This window comes from Atractosteus spatula, chromosome 17 (assembly GCF_055471065.1).
Source record: "Atractosteus spatula isolate fAtrSpa1 chromosome 17, fAtrSpa1.hap1, whole genome shotgun sequence".
NCBI classification, from domain to species: Eukaryota; Metazoa; Chordata; class Actinopteri; order Semionotiformes; family Lepisosteidae; genus Atractosteus; species Atractosteus spatula.
The window spans coordinates 488,254-507,721 of NC_142722.1; positions in this window are offsets into that span (position 1 = coordinate 488,254).

Below are 19,468 nucleotides of genomic sequence, written 5' to 3' on the forward strand. Positions count from 1 at the left end.
CAATTGACTTTTAAAAAAAAAAACTTTTTTTTGACAGCTGGTTTTTGTTGACAGCTTGACACAAGTTTATCAGTGAAAAGACCACGGGCATTCTTCCTCACCCCTACATTCTCAGAGTAGAATAGAATTTATTATTAGCACAATTTCTTACAGTGCTAAATTTAATATTATTGATTACTAATAGTTTATGCTAACACCTAGCTTTCTTAACGCGAGAAGTACTACCGTAAGTACTTACTGTACTGTACTGTACTGTGTAGAAGTACTTACTGTACTGTACTTAAGTACTACTACTGTAAGCAAAAAAAAGGGGTTTTGGAGGGGGGGGGGGTGTCTTTCGCTGGAAGACTCGCCCCCTTCTACTTTGAAAATACCTGTGAAACCGGTTTAATTTGTCACAGCCAGCACTCCCGCAGAGAGTGATGAAAACCGTGCAGCACCAGGCGAATGCACATTAATATGTTGGGCTTTTGGGCTCAGGTGGATTTGCGCCCTACAGTTCAACCTGCGGTACCGCTGTGTACTGTACATACAGTACGAACATGCGTTATTTTGAAATATAAAAAATGTCAATATACTGTAGTGTCCATAATATTTGCTATTTTAGTTTTTCAAAGAAGTGTTTCTGTTAAAAGAAAACTCATAGCAATTGCTGGATTTGAACACCTGACCTCATGCTTATACAGTATTGTAAAGCAGTTGCTTAAGCTGTGACACCACCAAGGCAAGTCATGTAACACCCACTGAAACAGCAATACAAATATTACAGTAATATTTCAGGTGGGTAGCTGCGTCAGCATGCGTAGGCTGCAAAGGAACAAGTAATAGGTTTATTCCATGCTGAAAAAAAGAAGAAAGAGAACACAACGTTTCGGCCGTGGAGCCTTCTTCAGTAATATGGTCGGAAAGTCAACCACATGTAAGACTTTGGTGCTTAAAACGTTTAGGGAGAAATTGAGTATTGGTGTGTATTTTTTCTTTAAAATACCAATAACAGCAACATACAGTTTACATAATATGTTTATGTTCCTAAATTAATATCGTTTATGACCTTTATGACCTTCGTTATGCTCCTCTGCGTTTTATGCTTAGCTACTAAAATTTCCCTTTAGTGGTAAAATTCCATATAAATATTTAATACTAAGTGGATTAAAATGTGCACAGTAAAGAGATTAAATGATTAAATATTTTCACTAACGACCAATACACCACATTATCTTCCGTGTCGCATTAACATTGGAATGTTTTTTTTACAAGTGTCAAAAGAAGCGATACACAACCTGTCTCCTCTATAACTCTTCAGTTTACAGAGAAATTCTGCCAGAGCCTCACAACATTGTCCAATAATACTCTTCTTGCGTCTAATTTTTAGTTAAGCAGGATTTGAGCTACAGACCAAAAAACAGAATCCACCTGCGATTTGGGTGTTAACAAAACGTGTTTACAAAGAAAGTGAAATACAGTAATACTACCAGCTATATAGATACATAGATTTAGATATTTAGATCCTTAAATTAATATCATTATTAATTTCTTTAGATACGTGATTACATATTATATTCTCGATTATAAAACAGATAATTCCGGTCCTGGAATCTGACTGGCTGACACCCTTCTGAAGCGGTACCATAATTTCTGGTATACGGGCACCCCAGAAATTTGACTATTTACTGTGTGATAAATTTTAAAGACTTCTACGCTACTTCTTAGCGTAGATAAAAAAAAATTTGGATTCTCATGTATCTGATACAAGTATCTTTTAATACAGTCTTTGTTGTGCTCTTGAGGATCCTTGTGATATTTTGAGCTCTGGGTGAATGATAAGTCGCAGTTTAAATAATTTTTGTTGTTAGAAATTATGAAACGCTCTGTTAAAAGCAAAAGAGTTTTTATGTCCGTTATAGTAAAAGAAAATGCCTGACAAAGTAGGGATTGGACAGTTTCCAAGTGCTTGTACAAATGTGCTAAAGAAATGAACAAAAAAAGTCATTTATTCCTTTATCATATTGGCTAGCTAATGTCCTGTCCTCGTTAGTTAGATCAACGAAATGCTGTGGTGTTTGACAATGAAAAAACTAAAGTCTTTTCGTTTAAAATGATGGTTAGAAAGGATGTGGACCAGCGTAATACTTTGAGTTTACAGCTTGTCCAAAGTCATTCATTATTAATACTATTAGTAATATCTTCGGTAAAGGCTTTGATGCATAAAATATTTCTGCATCATTAAAATATTTATGATAAAGGTAGGTTGTGTACTTTTGCCCAACTCAGCAATCTTGCTTTCATAAAATATACCAACTTTTTAATGACTGATGATTAACATGCTGTAATACACAGTTTAAATTTAAAAGCTCAAATGCTGTACATGAGAGGTTAAGCTTTATTGGCTTCTTCTGGCGGTTTTACAAGGTGATTCCGGATACTTTCCGGTATGACGTCAAATGAAGCGTTACACCGCGTGATACTGCGTTTTGATGCAACACGCCCACCTCGGTGTACCGCGATATACCCCACGTCTTTTGAATGGCTGCATCTGTATATGGGGAGACGGCAGGAGGCCACAGGAGTATTGGGGCAGCAAGTTTTACTTGCAGAGTACCAGATTTTAACATTGATTTTAACATTCACGTGCACTTATCACGTGAATGTGGGTGGTTTTATCACAGATCTATTGGGTTAGGATGTTATGCAGCATTACGAGGAATGACTACCCAAAACAGGGTATCATGTGGCTTCAACTGACTGTGATCACTCAGTATGTTGATGGTATTCTGAGTGCTTCCCCTAATGAGGAAACCCACAAGTCTGGGTTGCTTCAGGGTTTAGAGTGTCTAATATTAAGCAGTTATGATAAGGCCCTTTTGTGTCTAGCATTGTGTAATTTTAACAGGGCTTTGGTGCAATGTTTTTACGGGGTGAGCACAACTCTTAATAGGTCTGCTTAAGGGGGGAGCAGTCCAAGGACAAGATTCCCTTGGGTCCAGCAGCAAAAGCCGCATGTAATAATTTGAAACAAGCTCTCTTACAGGTGCTGAGACTGGGGTTTCCTCAGATGGATCAACCATTCCTTTGTATGTAAGTGTGGAAAATGGGTTCAGGGCAGTTGTGCTGACGCAGAAGCATGGAGGTAGGCACCATCTGGTGGGATACTATTTTACCATTAGATGCTGTAGCCAAAAGGTGGGGGACCGTGAAAATTTAAGAAAATGTAATACTGTTTACTGATGGGTCCCTTCTGATGCATGAGGGAGAACAGAGAACAGGCTGAGCTGTTACAACAGAATTCGAGGTGCTACCGATCGGAAAAATGCCCCTCCACTGCCTCAGCGCAGCAAGCCAGTTTAGAGCCCTGATGGAAGATTGTAAAAAGAAAGATGTTAAAGGGTTACTTTATATGTATATAATGTAAGTATTTGTTGCATGTAGGCCACAATTCTGGATGGCTATGGAGAAATAGGATTCTCTCACAACAGCAGGGACTCCAGTTAAGAATACTGGGCTTGTCTCTGAACTGATTTGTAGTTTTGAAGCTGCCGACTGAAGTAGCTGCAGTAAGGTGTATATAACACAATAAACAAAGAATTCCAGTAACTCAAGGTGACAACCGTGCAGATGCAGATGCCAGGAGAGCGGCACTGGGAGAGCAGGAGTCTGAGACTCCTGTGAAACCTCTACTGGGGAAAATGGAGAATTCAGGTTGAGGCCTCTAATAGATGTGGTTAGAAAAAATGTGAAAAGAATGTGGGGTTGTATGATGATGGGGTGTCTGGCCGTCAGCACACCAGATGCCCTGCATGCTCTCACAGCCCAATGACATTTTGTAGCCAGAAATTCATGCTGGCGGATACCCAGGTGTATGACAAAGATGATCCCATGGTGTGGACTGCCCTGCCCCTTGGATACTGATCTAGGGGCATACTACATTGGGAAGGTGTGCCAGGTTGTAATCGCCTCACTAGGGTTAAGGTGGAAGTTACATTGCCCCTATCACCCACAGTCTGAAAAACCAACTAAGGAAATATCAACCGAAGGAACACCGTGGGCTCTACCTGCAGTCCTGTGCAGTTTGCGGGCTGGAGCAAACTGGGGCTGTGAGACTGAGCCCATTTGAGATCATCACGTTGCTGAGGTCTGCATATGGGTCCTGGGGTAGGACTTTATTTATTTGTAGGATTAGGATTGTTTTATATGTATAATTGTAACTATCACTTGTACAAAAACGCCAATCACATCTTGTTGACACCGTGGAACACACAATGTCATGGCAATGCATGCCTGTTACCTAGAAAGGAAAGATCTGCCCTGACATTGTATGTGTAAAAAATAGTCAGTCCTGACGTATGCCATATTTTATAAGGGGGGAATGAAGTAAAAGTAAAGAAGGGGTTTAAATTAAGTCCTTTCTGCTTGAAGATTAGACTTCTAAGCAACAGGAGTTTATGGCAGGAAAGGGAGAACTGATAAGGATTCCAGATGTGAGCTAGGAGAGCTAGGAAACCCTCTGGGGACTTAATCCCTGACCATTTGGCCAAAAAGCTGTAAACTGGCCAAACACGTGACCTCCCCCCTTTACCATAATAGCAGTGACTCCAGAAGCAGAAAGGAAAGGATATATAAACCTAAAGTTTGTACCAGCACCTTGAACAATATTTCGGTTTTGTTGTTTCTTGCGGGAAACAAGACTCCGGCTTTATTGTTCCTTGCATGCAATAAACTCATCTGTTTAACTTCATCTCGGGATCCAGAACCTTATTCTTTCCGTTACAACAATCCTGACTCTGAATGTCTCTCTGTGGACTTGATTAACTGTCCACCTTACCATGACAATCAGCCCCATCAGTCTGTGCAGGAAGTGAAACTACTGAAACTAACCTCCAACCTGAAATTAGATTCCACAAGACACATTTATCTGTCTTTAGAGCCACAGTGAAAACAAAGCTAAAACAATAATGAGAATATTTTAATGAAGGAACAAGTAATGGGTTTATTCTATGCTGAGAAGAGAAGACAGAAAACACAATGTTTTGGCTGTGAAGCTTTCTTCAGGTGTGAGCAGGTGTGAATATTTTAATAAACCTGTGTGAGCCCAGAGCTGTGATCTACATGACACTTGGAAGAAGGTGCATAGTGACATATTACATATATGGAGAATCTCAGTCATTATATAGATCAGCTGACACACTCTTCTGAAAAAAATAAGAATATCATCTCATACATCATGCTAACAGTGACAGACTGTGCTTCAGTGTGTCTCAGCGCTTTCACTCCACCCACATTATTTCTCTTCTGAAGAAATAAGACGGAACAGGGAAGACGCTGTAAGATGTTGGTGCCACAATCATATTTTCTATAATATACTAGCTGAATACCAAGCTATATAAATAGACTAAACACAAAGAAAAGTCTTTTCTGATAACTATTACATAACGTTAAATGTACAGTACACAAAAATAATTTCATAGACTCACAACAATTTATAAATAACATATGAACAAACATCACATTTCTGACAGAGCGCCACTATGAAGCTGAAATGCATCACTTGTGGTGTTTAACCAGCTCTCACATTTTAAAGGAGTAATTAACATCTTACACATTAATCTCTAACAAACACATAAAATTACTGTTTTCTTGATATGCAAACTGTAAAATAATTTCATTCTTGCTTAATTCTGAATGTTTAATTTGTTGCCTTGCTAAAATGTAAAATGTTTTTGGTGCAAAAGTGTCTGGATTCTGCGCTTCTTATGCCGCTTCAGGTTTGTTGGAGGTTTTCAACTTTAATGTTAGCCACATTTTGTTTCTTTATATTCAGTAATATTTTACAAGAGTTTTTCTTGGTTTTCTCGTTGTATATGAAGTACTCTCAAACTCCAGAACTTTTTCTTCCAGCTGAAAGCATGGAGAACCACAAGCATTTCTTTCGTCTCCTCGCCTTTTCTTTTTTCTAATCAAGGTGCTCTATTTTGAATCTTGAATCTAATAAGCACAGTGTATACATCTCATTGTCTATCTGGGTAACAATCAATTAACACACAGTCATCATGACGTGGGGTGTGGAGAAGAATGGCTGGAAAGAACTACAGCTCAACAAGGGAGAAGAGGAGAGAGATTGGCACACGACACTGGAGATTCTCACACAGCAGTAGCCCTGAGGCACCACACAGCCCTGGGATTACTCCCAGTAGCCAGCCTGCTCCTGGCCACACAGAAAATAAATGCACAAATGGCGAACTTCATGTGATGAAATTAATTTCAGTTTGAGTTTTAGTCAAAGTGGTCATTTTGACTCATCCTAATTCGCTCAAATAAAAATGCAAAGCAATTTAGTCTTCATCATGGTCACTGTGGATTATATTCGCTAGCATTTCGTCATCGTTAACTAAAATAAAGAACAGAATAATTTTTTTATAGGTTCAACCAATGGTTTTATTGTAGAAACCATTTGCGTTAAGTTGGGGAGAAAAGTTGTATTCATTGGTTTTTCAAACACTTTGAATCTGGAGATGTCACCTAATCAAAAATGATCCTGTAAAGGGAGAAGTTGTGTGTGATTACCATGGAGAAGTCATAACAAAGACAACAGCACAGTCCTAAAGACATAGGTGGCACAGGAATTACATGAATCTCTGCACCTGTCATCCAGATAAAGACACCTTTGGAAGACAAATAAATTAAAGAGTCAACTTCTCTAATGCTGGACGAAAACGTATCCGCCACGTTCTAAGAAAAACTTGCCTCAAAAGTCCTGTCTCACTTCATTGTTTTACATCACCAAAACCACAAAACCTTTACAGAAAACCTTTTATCAATCGAAAAGTGTTCAACTAGAGCTTCACAAAACCGTTTTTGAACCAAAAAAAAAATGTACATATAATCATACATGTGCTAGCCCTGGCGTGGACGTAAGTGTCCACGGTGTAAATCAATATCTACCTTTGATTCCTGCGTCATTTTTAATCGTTTTTTACCAACAAAACCACAAAACCACAAAACCATGTTATCAATCAAAAAACGACAACCACAGCTTTATAAAAAATGTTTTTTTAAAAACCAAGACGATCAATCATAAACTCACTTTTTATCTGATGATTCACTTCCAAAATGCATCGATAAGGTCATCAATAAGCCAGCAAAACAAAACCACAAAAGCAAAAACCAGCAAAAAATATATATATATCCCATGTTTTTACCTTAATCTGAAGCACGATATACATCCACGGAGTGTAGACTAACCCTCCTCCAGACCTGGAGGCTACTGATAGGTTATCGACTATGTAGTACATATTTGAAGCAGGAGTGCCAGAAATAAGGCGATCTGATTGGTAAATAAGTGCTGTCATTCATTGTATTTTCAGCCATTTGGAGGCCTTGGGGGGTGAGACTTCCCCTGGAAGCCCCAGGCTGCATGCCACCTGCTTTCTAGCTGTCAATCATTGACTCAGAAGGGGTAATCAATCAGTTTCTTATCAGTGCTCCTTTTTTCACACCAGAAGTCAATTCTGAGGTTTTTTTTCAATGCATAACAGCAGATAAGGCTCTCTAGCAGTGTTTAAAGGTTTTTATAGCAATTGCAATGGTTTTCATTGTTATTACTTTCAATATGATTTATTTATTATATGCGAGACATTTCATTCCAGATCCAGTCTTCACAAAACTTTATGTAGAATTTTTTCTAATTGATCAATTTGTCCCAGATCATTCCCAGGACCCTGACAGGACTAGAATTGAAAATTCTGACCTCTGGAGACCAAAACAACACATATGACATATGTTTGTCTGCTGATGGACACATTAAGAAATATAAGAAATATGACTGTTCACCCTCAAAGCCAAGGGGTTAGCTTCAATTTAAGACCTGAACCAGGCTCCTGCTATGTTCTGCTGCAGAGATATAACAAAATGTTTAAGGGGAGGAAATTCGAGGCAGACATTAATAATAATTATAATAATAATTGCTTACACTTATATAGCGCTTTTCTGGACACTCCACCAAAGCGCATTACAGGTAATGGAGACTCCCCTTCACCACCACCAATGTGCAGCCCCACCTGGATGATGCGACGGCAGCCATAGTGTGCCAGAAGGCTCACCACACATCAGCTATCAGTGGGGAGGAAAGAAGAGTAATGAAGCCAATTCATTGATGGGGATTATTAGGAGGCCATGATTGGTAAGGGCAAATGGGAAATTTGGCCAGGACGCCAGGATTACATCCCTATTCTCTTCAAGAAACACCCTGGGATTTTTAATGACCAAAGAGAGTCAGGACCTTGGTTTTACATTTCATCCAAAGGACAGCCCCTGTTTACAGTATAGTGTCCCTGTCACTATACTGGGGCATTAGGACCCACACAGACCACAGGGTGAGCACCCCCTGCTGGCCCCACTAACACCACTTCCAGCAGCAACCTTAGTTTTTCCCAAGAGGTCTCCCATCTAGGTACTGACCAGGCTCACATCTGCTTAACTTCAGTGGGTTGCCAGTTGTGAGTTGCAGGGTGATGTGGCCGCTGGCCTGAAGGGTCTTCGCCACTAACAGGTTAATACCACAGATGGTACACATGGGCCAGCTGATATACAGGACACCTGGAAGAACACATGAAATACATGAGAAGAACACATGAAATACATGAGAATCTCAGTCATGGGTCATTGCTGAGGAAAACTGGGCCTGCTCTCCAGCAAGACACATGAGAGATTTCTGTGGGGATTTGGGCTTTATTGAAGGTAAAGACCTTAAAGAGCTTTGTTGATAACAAATAACCAACAGCTTGCTTTATTCCTTAGGAAAAAAAATAGATTTAAACTGAATTTTTAAATATTTTCTCATGTAATTTTATGTAAAGTCTGTGTTGTTGCTTGTACCGTGTTGCTTTACAGTTTCTCAAGTTCAACACTTATATTACCATAACAACTATTTGCATCGAGTCTGGTTTGGTCAGCTCATGCAAGCAAAAGACATCAGTACAATATACTACAGAACAAACATAAAACCAATAATAACATTCCCACATCACATACTATCCTTACATACTCCAGTTATCATGTATTCATTTCACCTACATTATACAGTATAACTGTGTTCACACATCTCACAGCCTCTGGGCAGGTGCTGATACAGAAGCTGTACTCCTTATTTTAACAGACCTAAGCACTACCAGAGAGGAGGAAGGTAAACAGAGGCTGGGCAGGGTGGAAGCAGCCCGTGAGCATCTTTAGAGCTTTGTGTTTCAGTCTAGAGATGTAGAATGAATCCACAAAGGGAAGGTGAGTTTTAGAGGTGAAATACACTGCTCTCTCTAGCTGTTCCGTGTCCTGGGCAGAAGTGTTGCCATCTCACACAGTGATGGGAAACAGCACAACACCCTCAATGACAGATCTGTCATTGAGAAAAATATAGAAAATACAGAAAAATATAAATGGCTGCCAGATAATCTGAAGTTCAGTGGTTTATAATTAAGATCTCTGATTGCGACAATCCTGGTTACTGGGACAGTACTAAGAAGTCTGACTTCAGATTTCAGATTGAAAAAACCCATGCAGAAATCCCAGCCGGGGCAATTTCCTAGTTTAAAAAGGAAGGGTCCCAGTCTTATCCAGTTTAGCTTTAAACTACTCTAGATAAATTTGAATTGACACTGACTGAGTTGTCAAAAGCTCAGAAACTCAGAAGAAGAGTAAGCTGGAGGAATATAAAAAAAGAGCAATTTGAAATGTTGGGCAAAATCAGTGAAAAGAAAATGGAAAATGAACAGAAAAAGAAACTACTCAAAGAAGCGTTAGTGAAAATAGAAAATAGAAGACCCTCTGTCATGGAGGAGGCCAGAAAAGAGATACAGGTAAGCTTGCATGAACAGGAAATCAAACTGCAAAGTTCATACAACAAGACTAATGAATAACTGAACAAAGAGACATGTTTATTGAGGAACTAGACTCTGCCCTGCAAGAAATCAGAGATCTCAAGCAGGGCATGCATGTCTCAGGTAGGGGCCAAGGGTAAAAGGGCATTCAGGAAGCCTGGGCTCAGAGAGTCTCCAGGTCAGGATCAGAAAGAGCCCTATAGAGGACACTCAGGTGTATCCATCCTGTCCTTGATACATTTTGTAGGTAAGACAGCGCCTTTAACCTCCACTAATTTAGACGGCAAGCAAAAGACAAAGAAATGTTTGATCTGACAATACCTGGTTGTAATGTCAAGACCTATATTGTGGAGCTAAAGGATATGCTCCAGTTCATGCCTGAAGCTATGGAACCAAAGAAAGTTATTTTAGTGAGAAAAACTGCCAGCAAGGCAGTACATGAGTAGATGGCAAGGCAGGGACCATGGATCTGTAACAGCTTTGATGTCAAGCTATGATATAGGATATTCTAGCCACATTGATCAGATATTGGCTTTTGCTGCTTTCCAGCATACAACTGCATTCATGCTGTCAAGGGATTCCTTAACCAGAAGGTGTAATGAGCAGGCTTGAGCAATGAGAGATAATGGTCATGCATACAGTCCAACCATGTGCTCCAGATGAGCGCTCTGTGCAGGGTCAAGTAGGCCCCGCTACCACACCATCCACCAAGGGTTCACAGGGCAGATTTAAGAACAACTAGAAAAGACAGACACACTGGAAATAGAGAAGCACCCTTTCAAACACCCTATCTGGTCAAGATGCGAATACAGTGGAAGACAGGAACACAGCTTTACAATAATGCTGAGGAGACGGCAGAGGACCTGAAGAAAGAGAATATAACATCGATGAAGTTCTGAGGGGATAAAAATGAACAGATGAATTTCACCCACAGCAGATATAAACCAAGAAACAATCTAGTAAAATGTGATAATTCATGAAACATGAACAGGATACTCAAAGGGTGTCACAGTTCTCTATGTCAGACACCTGTAAGCAATACTTTCATCATGCACTGAGCAACAGGAACTAAGTATACCAGAGGTATGGTTTAAAAGCGATTCTGTGGTGCAACATGCTAGGCTTACAGCTAGGCGTTTGATATACTAGGCTCTGAAGGCCTTCAGTGGACATCATACCCTATAGATTCCACAAGCCCCGTAATGCAAGCACTTAATCAATGTCACTCCTGCTACAATGTGATTGCTTCATACCTGTATATATTGTTTTTTTAAGAAGAAACAGTGCTGTGTCTCTTTCTTGTGATCCTGTGGGTTGCTGTACTTCACATCACTATCGCTGGCCCATCTGGAGCTAAATCCTGATCCTGATTATTGCCCTGGGCAATACAGAATCACTGCTAATACTTCACTTAATACACACTCTCCTGCTCCTTTGACATGATCCAGAATTTGTCATTTTCTTAAAAGACCTGTTGGCAGATCCGCAGGCAAAATGTAAGCTATAGTAAAATACAGAAATTTTTGCAACAAGCACAGGTATGTGTCAAAAAGCATAGTACTCTGTTTTAGAGGCCTGTAAGCAATACTTTGTTCATTGCATTATGCAATGATATTTTTCACATATGTTAATGAAATCAGATCTTAAGTGTTGTTTATAAAACAAAACTAATTAAAATAAATGCTTTTGTTATTATTTATCTAGTATCACAGAAGAGAAAAATCATTGTAGCTCAAGCCCACAAAGTGTTTTAATGCAATACATGAACTCAGGAAGATTATTATGGGAATGCCAGTATTGGTTTCCTCATAAAAATGTATTCCTTTCATTTCATTTGATTTTTTTAAAGAAACTTACATTACTATGATAGTTCCATTGAACTTGAAAAAAAAATCGTGCACTGCTGAATGCAGAATTCAAATCTGTAACATTAAAATCACCTATTAGAGAATTGAAATAAAAACCTGCCTCAAAGTAAGACATTACCAACAATGACCACAAGGTGGAGATATTGTCCTCCCATGTTAAGAATGATGAAGCTTTGTTAATTTGCCTTTCATTTGGTTGAGCATCTGTGTTGGGCTTCCACTTCTAAAGCTCTCCAGATGCTGTTGGTGTATTTGCAGTCCAGCTCATCTTTTGAAAATAGCGGGTCACTTGGCCTTCTGTTTGTAACTGTAGAGCGTAATGGTCTGGAATGAAAACCAGAACAGAAACCCTGAGAATTAATTCCAAATTTGTTTCTCAGTGAAAATAATAGTTTTGTAAACCTATCAATAATGTTCTGCAGTCTCATCTTCCTCTGATCTGATGTCCACCTGTTGTAACAGTGTCAGTCATGACTTCCAGTCAGTCTCAGGCGCTCTTTCTTTCTGGGAAGCTGCCCGTCTAATGACACTGGAAACTCCCATGTCAGCTCCTGGAAGGCTGTGGCATCATCCATCTTCGGATTTCCAGATCCTGCAGCTGCCACAGTTGGTGTTGATCTGATGTAAAAGAGAATATTAGTATATTATTATTATATTAGTATAGTATTATATTAATATTAGTATAGAATATTAATCTCTGTAACACGTTGGCTAAAAAGAACTGAAACTGGTGTTTTCTCTTCCAGTTACACAGCAGATGTACATCCCGCAGTTGCGATTACTCTCTTGATATTTCAAAAGCATGAAGTAATTGTTGTTTTTGACACATGAATATTTTGTCATTTATTCAGAACATGGTGACACTTACTGAGCTCCATCCTCTGCAACACCTTTAATGACTTCAATGGCTGAACAGATGTTGTCATGTGTCAGTATCCTATAGTTTTTCTCTGCAGTACCATCTGAGTGGACCAGATAATCCGCCACGATGCTCTCCTGTGCATCTGTGAGCCTCTTTGTGGCTGTCTCAAATACCCTCCTGGCAGCCTGGCTGGTGATGAGTGAGAGGTGGTATCTACAAAACAAACACATACACACAGTGTATGATTGTTCCCAAGCCACAGACAGTTCGATTAATACATTAAAACAACTTTGTGATTTGGTTTACTTCTCATGCAGTCTCCGCAGGTCATTGGAAGGACTATAAATTGGCTCCTCCACAGAAGAAATGAAAAAAATGTCAGTGTCTTTTCCACAGATGCTCTTAGCAGCAGTACAGCGTAGTTTAGTGAAGTAAAGGTGAAATATCTGAAAAAACAGACAAAATGCAGTTAATGTACTTTTCAACTATTGTTGAATAACGAAGACAGATGTTGACAATGAACTGAAGAGAGAATATCAATGTAACTTTGACTTACATGTTCTTCTTCATTCAGGGCAAAGCATGCCAGCTGCTGTGAGGAGGCTGTGTGCTTTGTCACTGCTATTATCACCAGTTTTTGGCCTCTTTGTGACACAAACGTCTTTCTCTACATCCATTCCTGGACCTGAAATCACAAGCAATTCAATAAATAATATTTCATTCAAAACTGCCAATGATCATTTTACAGTAGAAACAGCAGCACCTAGTTATGAAGTGCATGGAAAGCGTTGAGTGTTTCAGTCAGTCTGACCCACTTGGCTGGATGCTAAGCTTCTGTAGGATGAGGCAGCTGGGATCCCAATGAGGACTCACAAGTAGGGGATGGTGTGGAAGAGAGGTGCAAAAGTTGAATGTGAAGGAGAGAAGGGGCTTACATATTACATGAGGAGGTGTCATCAAGAATCATTAGATTTAGTGCTGCTGAGGCTGTTTGAACTTGATGTTTGCCATTCACTAACTCTTGTTCCGTATGGAGTTACTGAATAGAAGTTGGGGTGGAGATCAAATTCCACTCTCACATGTCTGTTGTCCAGTGCGTTCAATCTCCCTGAGTGAACACAGAGCTGAGAGCATCTTCTCCCTCACCCCTCCCTCCAGTCCAGTCTCCCTGTTAAGGCCCTAAGTAACGGGAGCGCCACCTAAATGACAGTGATGAGCCCTGACCAGCACTGTCATTCTGTCTCTTTATAAACGTCAGATCATTGTGTCATTGTTAGAATTGGACCAAACAACTGAAATATGCAAGACTGTCATTCTTACTGTCATATTCTTTATCACCCCTAGGTGCTGCAGGTGCTTCAGCTGGAGAATGGCCTGCAGGTAATACAGCACAAGAAGCTGCTCAGACATGGTGATGTCTTCAGAGGTGTGCATCTTCTCCTGTTCCTCTCCACGTCTCTCTTTGCAGCCCTCAGCACCTACCAGCAGTCACTGGCGCTCGGCCCAGGATTCTGCAGCTGTCTGTATCTGTGGCAGAAGGAGTAGTACCATCAACGTCAATTCCCGTCATGTACTGGATCCGGAAACCAACTGGAATCAGAGTTCCAAATGGAAAATACCTTTTTCTGATGACGTCCTGTGAGACATCCTTGCTGTTTTTTTGCTGAATGTCCTTTAGGATGCTCTGGAAGATGATGATGACGTTAGCCAGCCTCCTGTGTTAAGTTGGTGGCATTCAGGATGTAGCACAGGAACTGGTTGATGTTTGTGATGTAATTAGCATGGTTTGGTGAGACAGTCCAGTCATCCTCAGTTGGTAAAAAAAATTGCGCGTTTTGGGAATGTCCTTCACAAACATCAAGGATGCTTCAGATGGTTCCATAAAAAACAGGAAACTGGAAATGTTGTCTATAAAAAAAAATGTTTTTAGGGTTTATTTTTAGGGCTGGTACAATCTCAGATAGGTGAATTCTGTGCTAAAATTAGTTAAAATTAAAATATGAGTTAAAATATGTACTTTGTGAGTCTCTGCCCAGTTTTATATACCTACCTCCTGAGAGCAGTTGACCACACCCAGGTCCTGTATAAGGTACTGTTTAAACCCAGCTAGGAGAGGAGCATCCAGAGCTTGTTTTCTGTATAGTCCAGCCCGGGTCACTCTCCTCCGGAGAGCCTGCTGATAACTCTTAACTACTGGGGTCCTGTAGGGATTTACTGAAACAGGACCCAACCCCAAGTCCTTCCAGGGCATCTTATTTTCCTGGGCGACATGCCATCTGGTATGGTTCATCATTAACATTACTCTCCATTTTGAGGTTTCGCCATGGGTACTACCTAGTGGGTTGGAGGGCCCACAGGAGGGGTAAGATAATTTAGACCTCATTTGGCCTCTACATCCTCAGGCAGAGCAATGGAGTTACCAGCGGGACCATGTGGAGGTAGAGGTCACTAAGTCTCCACTCCTTACCCAAGGGAGTTAAGAGAATTTCCACGCTTCATTGAATTTCTTCACTTTAACATTCAGAGCACTGGGCAGAAATCACATCGCGTTGACACCCGCCGTGGGCCTTCATGATGCTTTGTTTTAATTAAACAGTCGAATTCCCGTGGTCTGCACCAGTTCTAAGCCAGCTGCTAGACACTGGCCGAGGCCCCTTGCCGCCCGCCGGCCTTCCCTGGGCAGGAAGAGGTTGACCGACGCGCGCCTCAAGTGGGGAGATCCACGGGAAGGGCCCGACGCGTGTCTAGATTCGCCGCCGTGGATGATGGCTTGCCCCCCCGGCACCCCGGCCTTCCCACGAGAAGGGGAGGGTGGGCTTCGACTGGGGCGCGCGAGAGGGGCCACAGCACACGGTGCCTCGTCCAGCCGAGACGCGCACCCAGTCCGACCGATCCAGCCCTTAGAGCCAATCCTTATCCCAAAGTTATAGGATAACTTGGAGACCTGCTGCATACTACAATCTTAAATCTAAATGCATGTAAAAGCAGAGAATCAGAACTTTTATTTAATGTCTATTATCCCCAGTTTTAAACTCAGCATCATGTCTGCCTCCATAAAAATGTGTGTCCAATATTCTTTAATATTGACAAAATGGTTGGCATATTTTCATTCATATCTCCGAAACGGTGCATATTACAAGGTTTAAACCAAATGCACGTGAAAGTAGAGACTCAGATGTTTCATTTAATGTCTAATATCCCCAGTTTAAAATCTCAGCATTGTGTTTGCCTCCATAAAAATGTATTTCCAATATTTCTGAATATTGACCAAATGGATGTGTTACATTCCAATGTATGGTCCATGTGTGTTTTGTCGCTATGTTCCCCACTTCCTGACCTTGATTGTTCTTCCTCCCCCATTGGCCCATCATTACAACATTGTTTCCGTATTACGTCATCCTCGTTTAGCATCTCGGCCAATCAGAGTGCAGTTTATTCAGTACATAACTTGGAGGTTTTCAGAAGGAAGGGGCCTTTCATTTGACTTCGGTCCCGCTCAGCTTAGCTTCGGTTTCATTTCGCTTTTGGTTTTGCTTTGGCTTCTTATCGTTTCGCGTGTGTGTTTATTTCGTATAGCTTCGGCTTTGTTGGTTTGTGTTTGTCTCCTTGTACTTTCGTTTGTTTGTGTTATCCATTATTTAGCCATTACCTTGCCCAGATGTATTGTATCAACCTCGGTGTTCTTTTGTACCCTGTTACTTGTGTCCACTCTCGTTTTCCCTTTGGTATTCGTAGTTCACTTGTGTATTTGTGTGAATTCTTGTGTATTGGGTTAGTTTAGGTTGTTGGGTACATTCTGCACACATAGTTGATTTTTGTTTTAGAAACACTAGTTTAGGACGGGTGAGTGCCTTTTGTCTTGTATGGTTTTGGGTAGTCAGTGAAGGTTAGCTAGGGCGTTAGAAGACGCCGAAGACAGAGTGTTTCGGGTTTTCTTCTGTAATTAGGTTAGCTTTCCCTCACTTTCTTAGCCAGCTCCATTTTTTCTTTTTTTTTCTTTTTCTTTGGCACCATTCTAGTTTCCTAACCCATTGAATTATTGTATCCTATTACGTACCAGTCACATATTCACCTTAAAATAATCACTTTTTGCACCAACCCTTGTTGTCACGCTTCCTAAGTCCCTAACCAGAACCCACCTGCATCCAAAAACTATTCTAAATGTTACACCCCTTTACCCCTAGACACTTAGGGTCGTAACAGGATGGCTTGTTTTCATTAATATCTCCAAAATGCTGCATGTTACTAGGTTTAAACCAAGTGCACGTGAAAGCAGAGACTCAGAGCTTTCATTCAATGTCTATTATCCCCAGTTTTAAACTCAGCATCATGTCTGCATCCATAAAAATGTGTGTCCAATATTTTTGAATATTGAGAAAATGGATTACATATTTTCAGTAATTTCTCCAAAACTGTGTACATTACAAGCTTAAAACCAAATGCATATGAAAGAAGAGACTCAGAGCTTTCATTTAATGTCTATTATCCCCAGTTTAAAAACTCAGCATCATGTCTGCCTCCATAAAAATGTGTCTCCAATATTTCTGAATATTGACAAAATGGATGTGTTATGTCCCAGAGACCCAAAACTTTCAGTTAATGCAAATGAACCCCACGGTTCAGGTCAGCATAAGTCCTGCCATCCTTAAAATATGTGTCCCCTATTTTTCAATATTGACAAAATGGATAGCATATTTTCATTCATATCTCCGAAACAGTCAGTACTGTGCTGCGTCCGGCTCCAGTTGACCTGCGAGCGGGGCTTTCTTTCCCTTGAGCTTTTTTCTTGCCCTTGGTGCTTTCAGATAGTGGGACCCAGGCCTCCTTGGCCTCGGCTGGCCAGGAAATGCGCCACCCCCCTGACAATTGGTGGGTCTCCTGGTCACCCACTAAGAACGGTTAGCCGTCTGGTCATCCATGGGACGTAGTCTTTTTCGTACACAGCACGGAGACTGCCACCTGGTCACCCCCTGACACTCAGTGGGACTTCTGGTCACCCACTATGAACGGTTAGCTGTATGGTCTCTCATCAGTCTCGGAGGGTCGTCTGGTCTCCCGGGTGACTTTGTGCGATTTTTGCCCTGCCCGGCCAGGCTGCCTGTTTCCTGGCCTCGGGTCACTGGGAGCAAGCGGGGCATCCGGGCCACCACCGGACCTCGCTTGGTCAGAAAGCGCAACAAAAGCTTGGATCGAGGGCTGACTTTCAATAGAAAATAGTGAAGAAAGATGTGAAGACGGGGGTTTGAATTTAATCCTTTCTGTATACAGTTTAGACTTCTAAGTCACAAGCTGGGGTTTATGACAGGAAAGGGGGTTAACTAATAAGGATTGCAGATGCAAGCTAGGAACCCCCCTGGGTGTAATCTTAAACTGACCATTTGGCCAGGACATCGTAAACTGACCAAATACCATGAACCCCCCTCTTTACCATCAGACCGAGTGACGTCAGAAACGGAGAAGAAGACACTATATAACCCAAAAGTTTGTACCAGTACGGGGAACAATACTTCGGTTTTGTTGTTTCTTGCGGGAAACAAGACTTCGGCTTTATTGTTCCTTGCATGCAATAAACTCATCTGTTTTACTTCATCTCGGGATCAAGAACCTTATTCTTTCTGTTACAACAAATTTGGCGTAGTCGGCGGATGCTCCAGAAGGCACAGAACTTCCCATCGGCAGGAGAGTAAGGACTCCTCTTTTATTTAAAAGTCCCGACTCTCTCTGACCGATTGGGAAGTCTCTGCTCCCTGCGAGAATCGCCCGAGATGACGGAGTAAACGTGAGTTCCCGAATTCCTCTGGCCCGGGGAAGACACTGGTGTATGTAATGGGTTGTTTGCTGTAAGCCCAGAATTTGGTCTGGCAGGCGGTCCGCGGTATTGTGTACAGGCGTTCGAAGCTGGTGTATGCCTTAATTGCGCGTGGAGTTTTCGAATGGGTTTTGGACCTTTACCGCGAAGTTCAGGATCGGTGTGGGCCTTAATTGCGCCCGGGGTTCTGGAGCAAGTGGTGCATTAAATGCACATAGTTCAGGACTGGTGTGGGCCTTAATTGCGCCTGGAGTTCTGAAGGTCAGGACTGGTGTGGGCCTTAATTGCGCCCGGAGTTCTGAGGCTCAGGATCGGTGTGGGCCTTAATTGCGCCCGGGGTTCTGGAGCTGAGTGGTGCATTAAATGCACGTATAATCCAGGATTGGTGTGGGCCTTAATTGCGCCCGGGGTCCTGAGATTAGCTACGCCTTGATCGTGCACGGATTGGCGTGGCGTGGTTTTTTGTTTTAAAGGAAACAGAAGTAGGAGGTATATATATGTATATTTTTGGTGTTTTCCTTGTTTGTGAAATACATATACACACGCACGACACTAACATAAACACACCTCATAATAAAAGAGCAAAGCATTAAGTAACAGGATTTAAAGGACGTTGAGACCCGAGAATCGCCCTGATTGAGCTCAGTGTGTAAGTCCACCCCGGGGCAAAAGCAGCGATGCTGGCGTTCTGGGGATGGTGAATTACTGATCAAGAAAGGGGGTTTTCGAGGTCTCGTTCCTTACTTGTGAACAGTGTGGTGTAAGTCCTCTCTAAAGTCTCTGAGAGGCATTTAGATCTGGAGGTAACAGACGCCCTTAGCTGAATGAGCTGTTACCTCACACACGACAAAAGTAAATCTTAAAGAAACCAAACGTGTGCTAATTGGGTGTTTGAGAAAGTGGTGGAAGTATCTGATTACATATCGGAAAAGTGTAAGTTAACTGAAAGGGAAGAAAAATATAGGAAGAAGCTGAGTCTGTCAGAAGGAGTTTGGGGCGAAGATGCCTGTAAAAATGCGTATGAACATTGGAACAAAAACAAAGATTTAGCTGCAGCCCTGGTGAT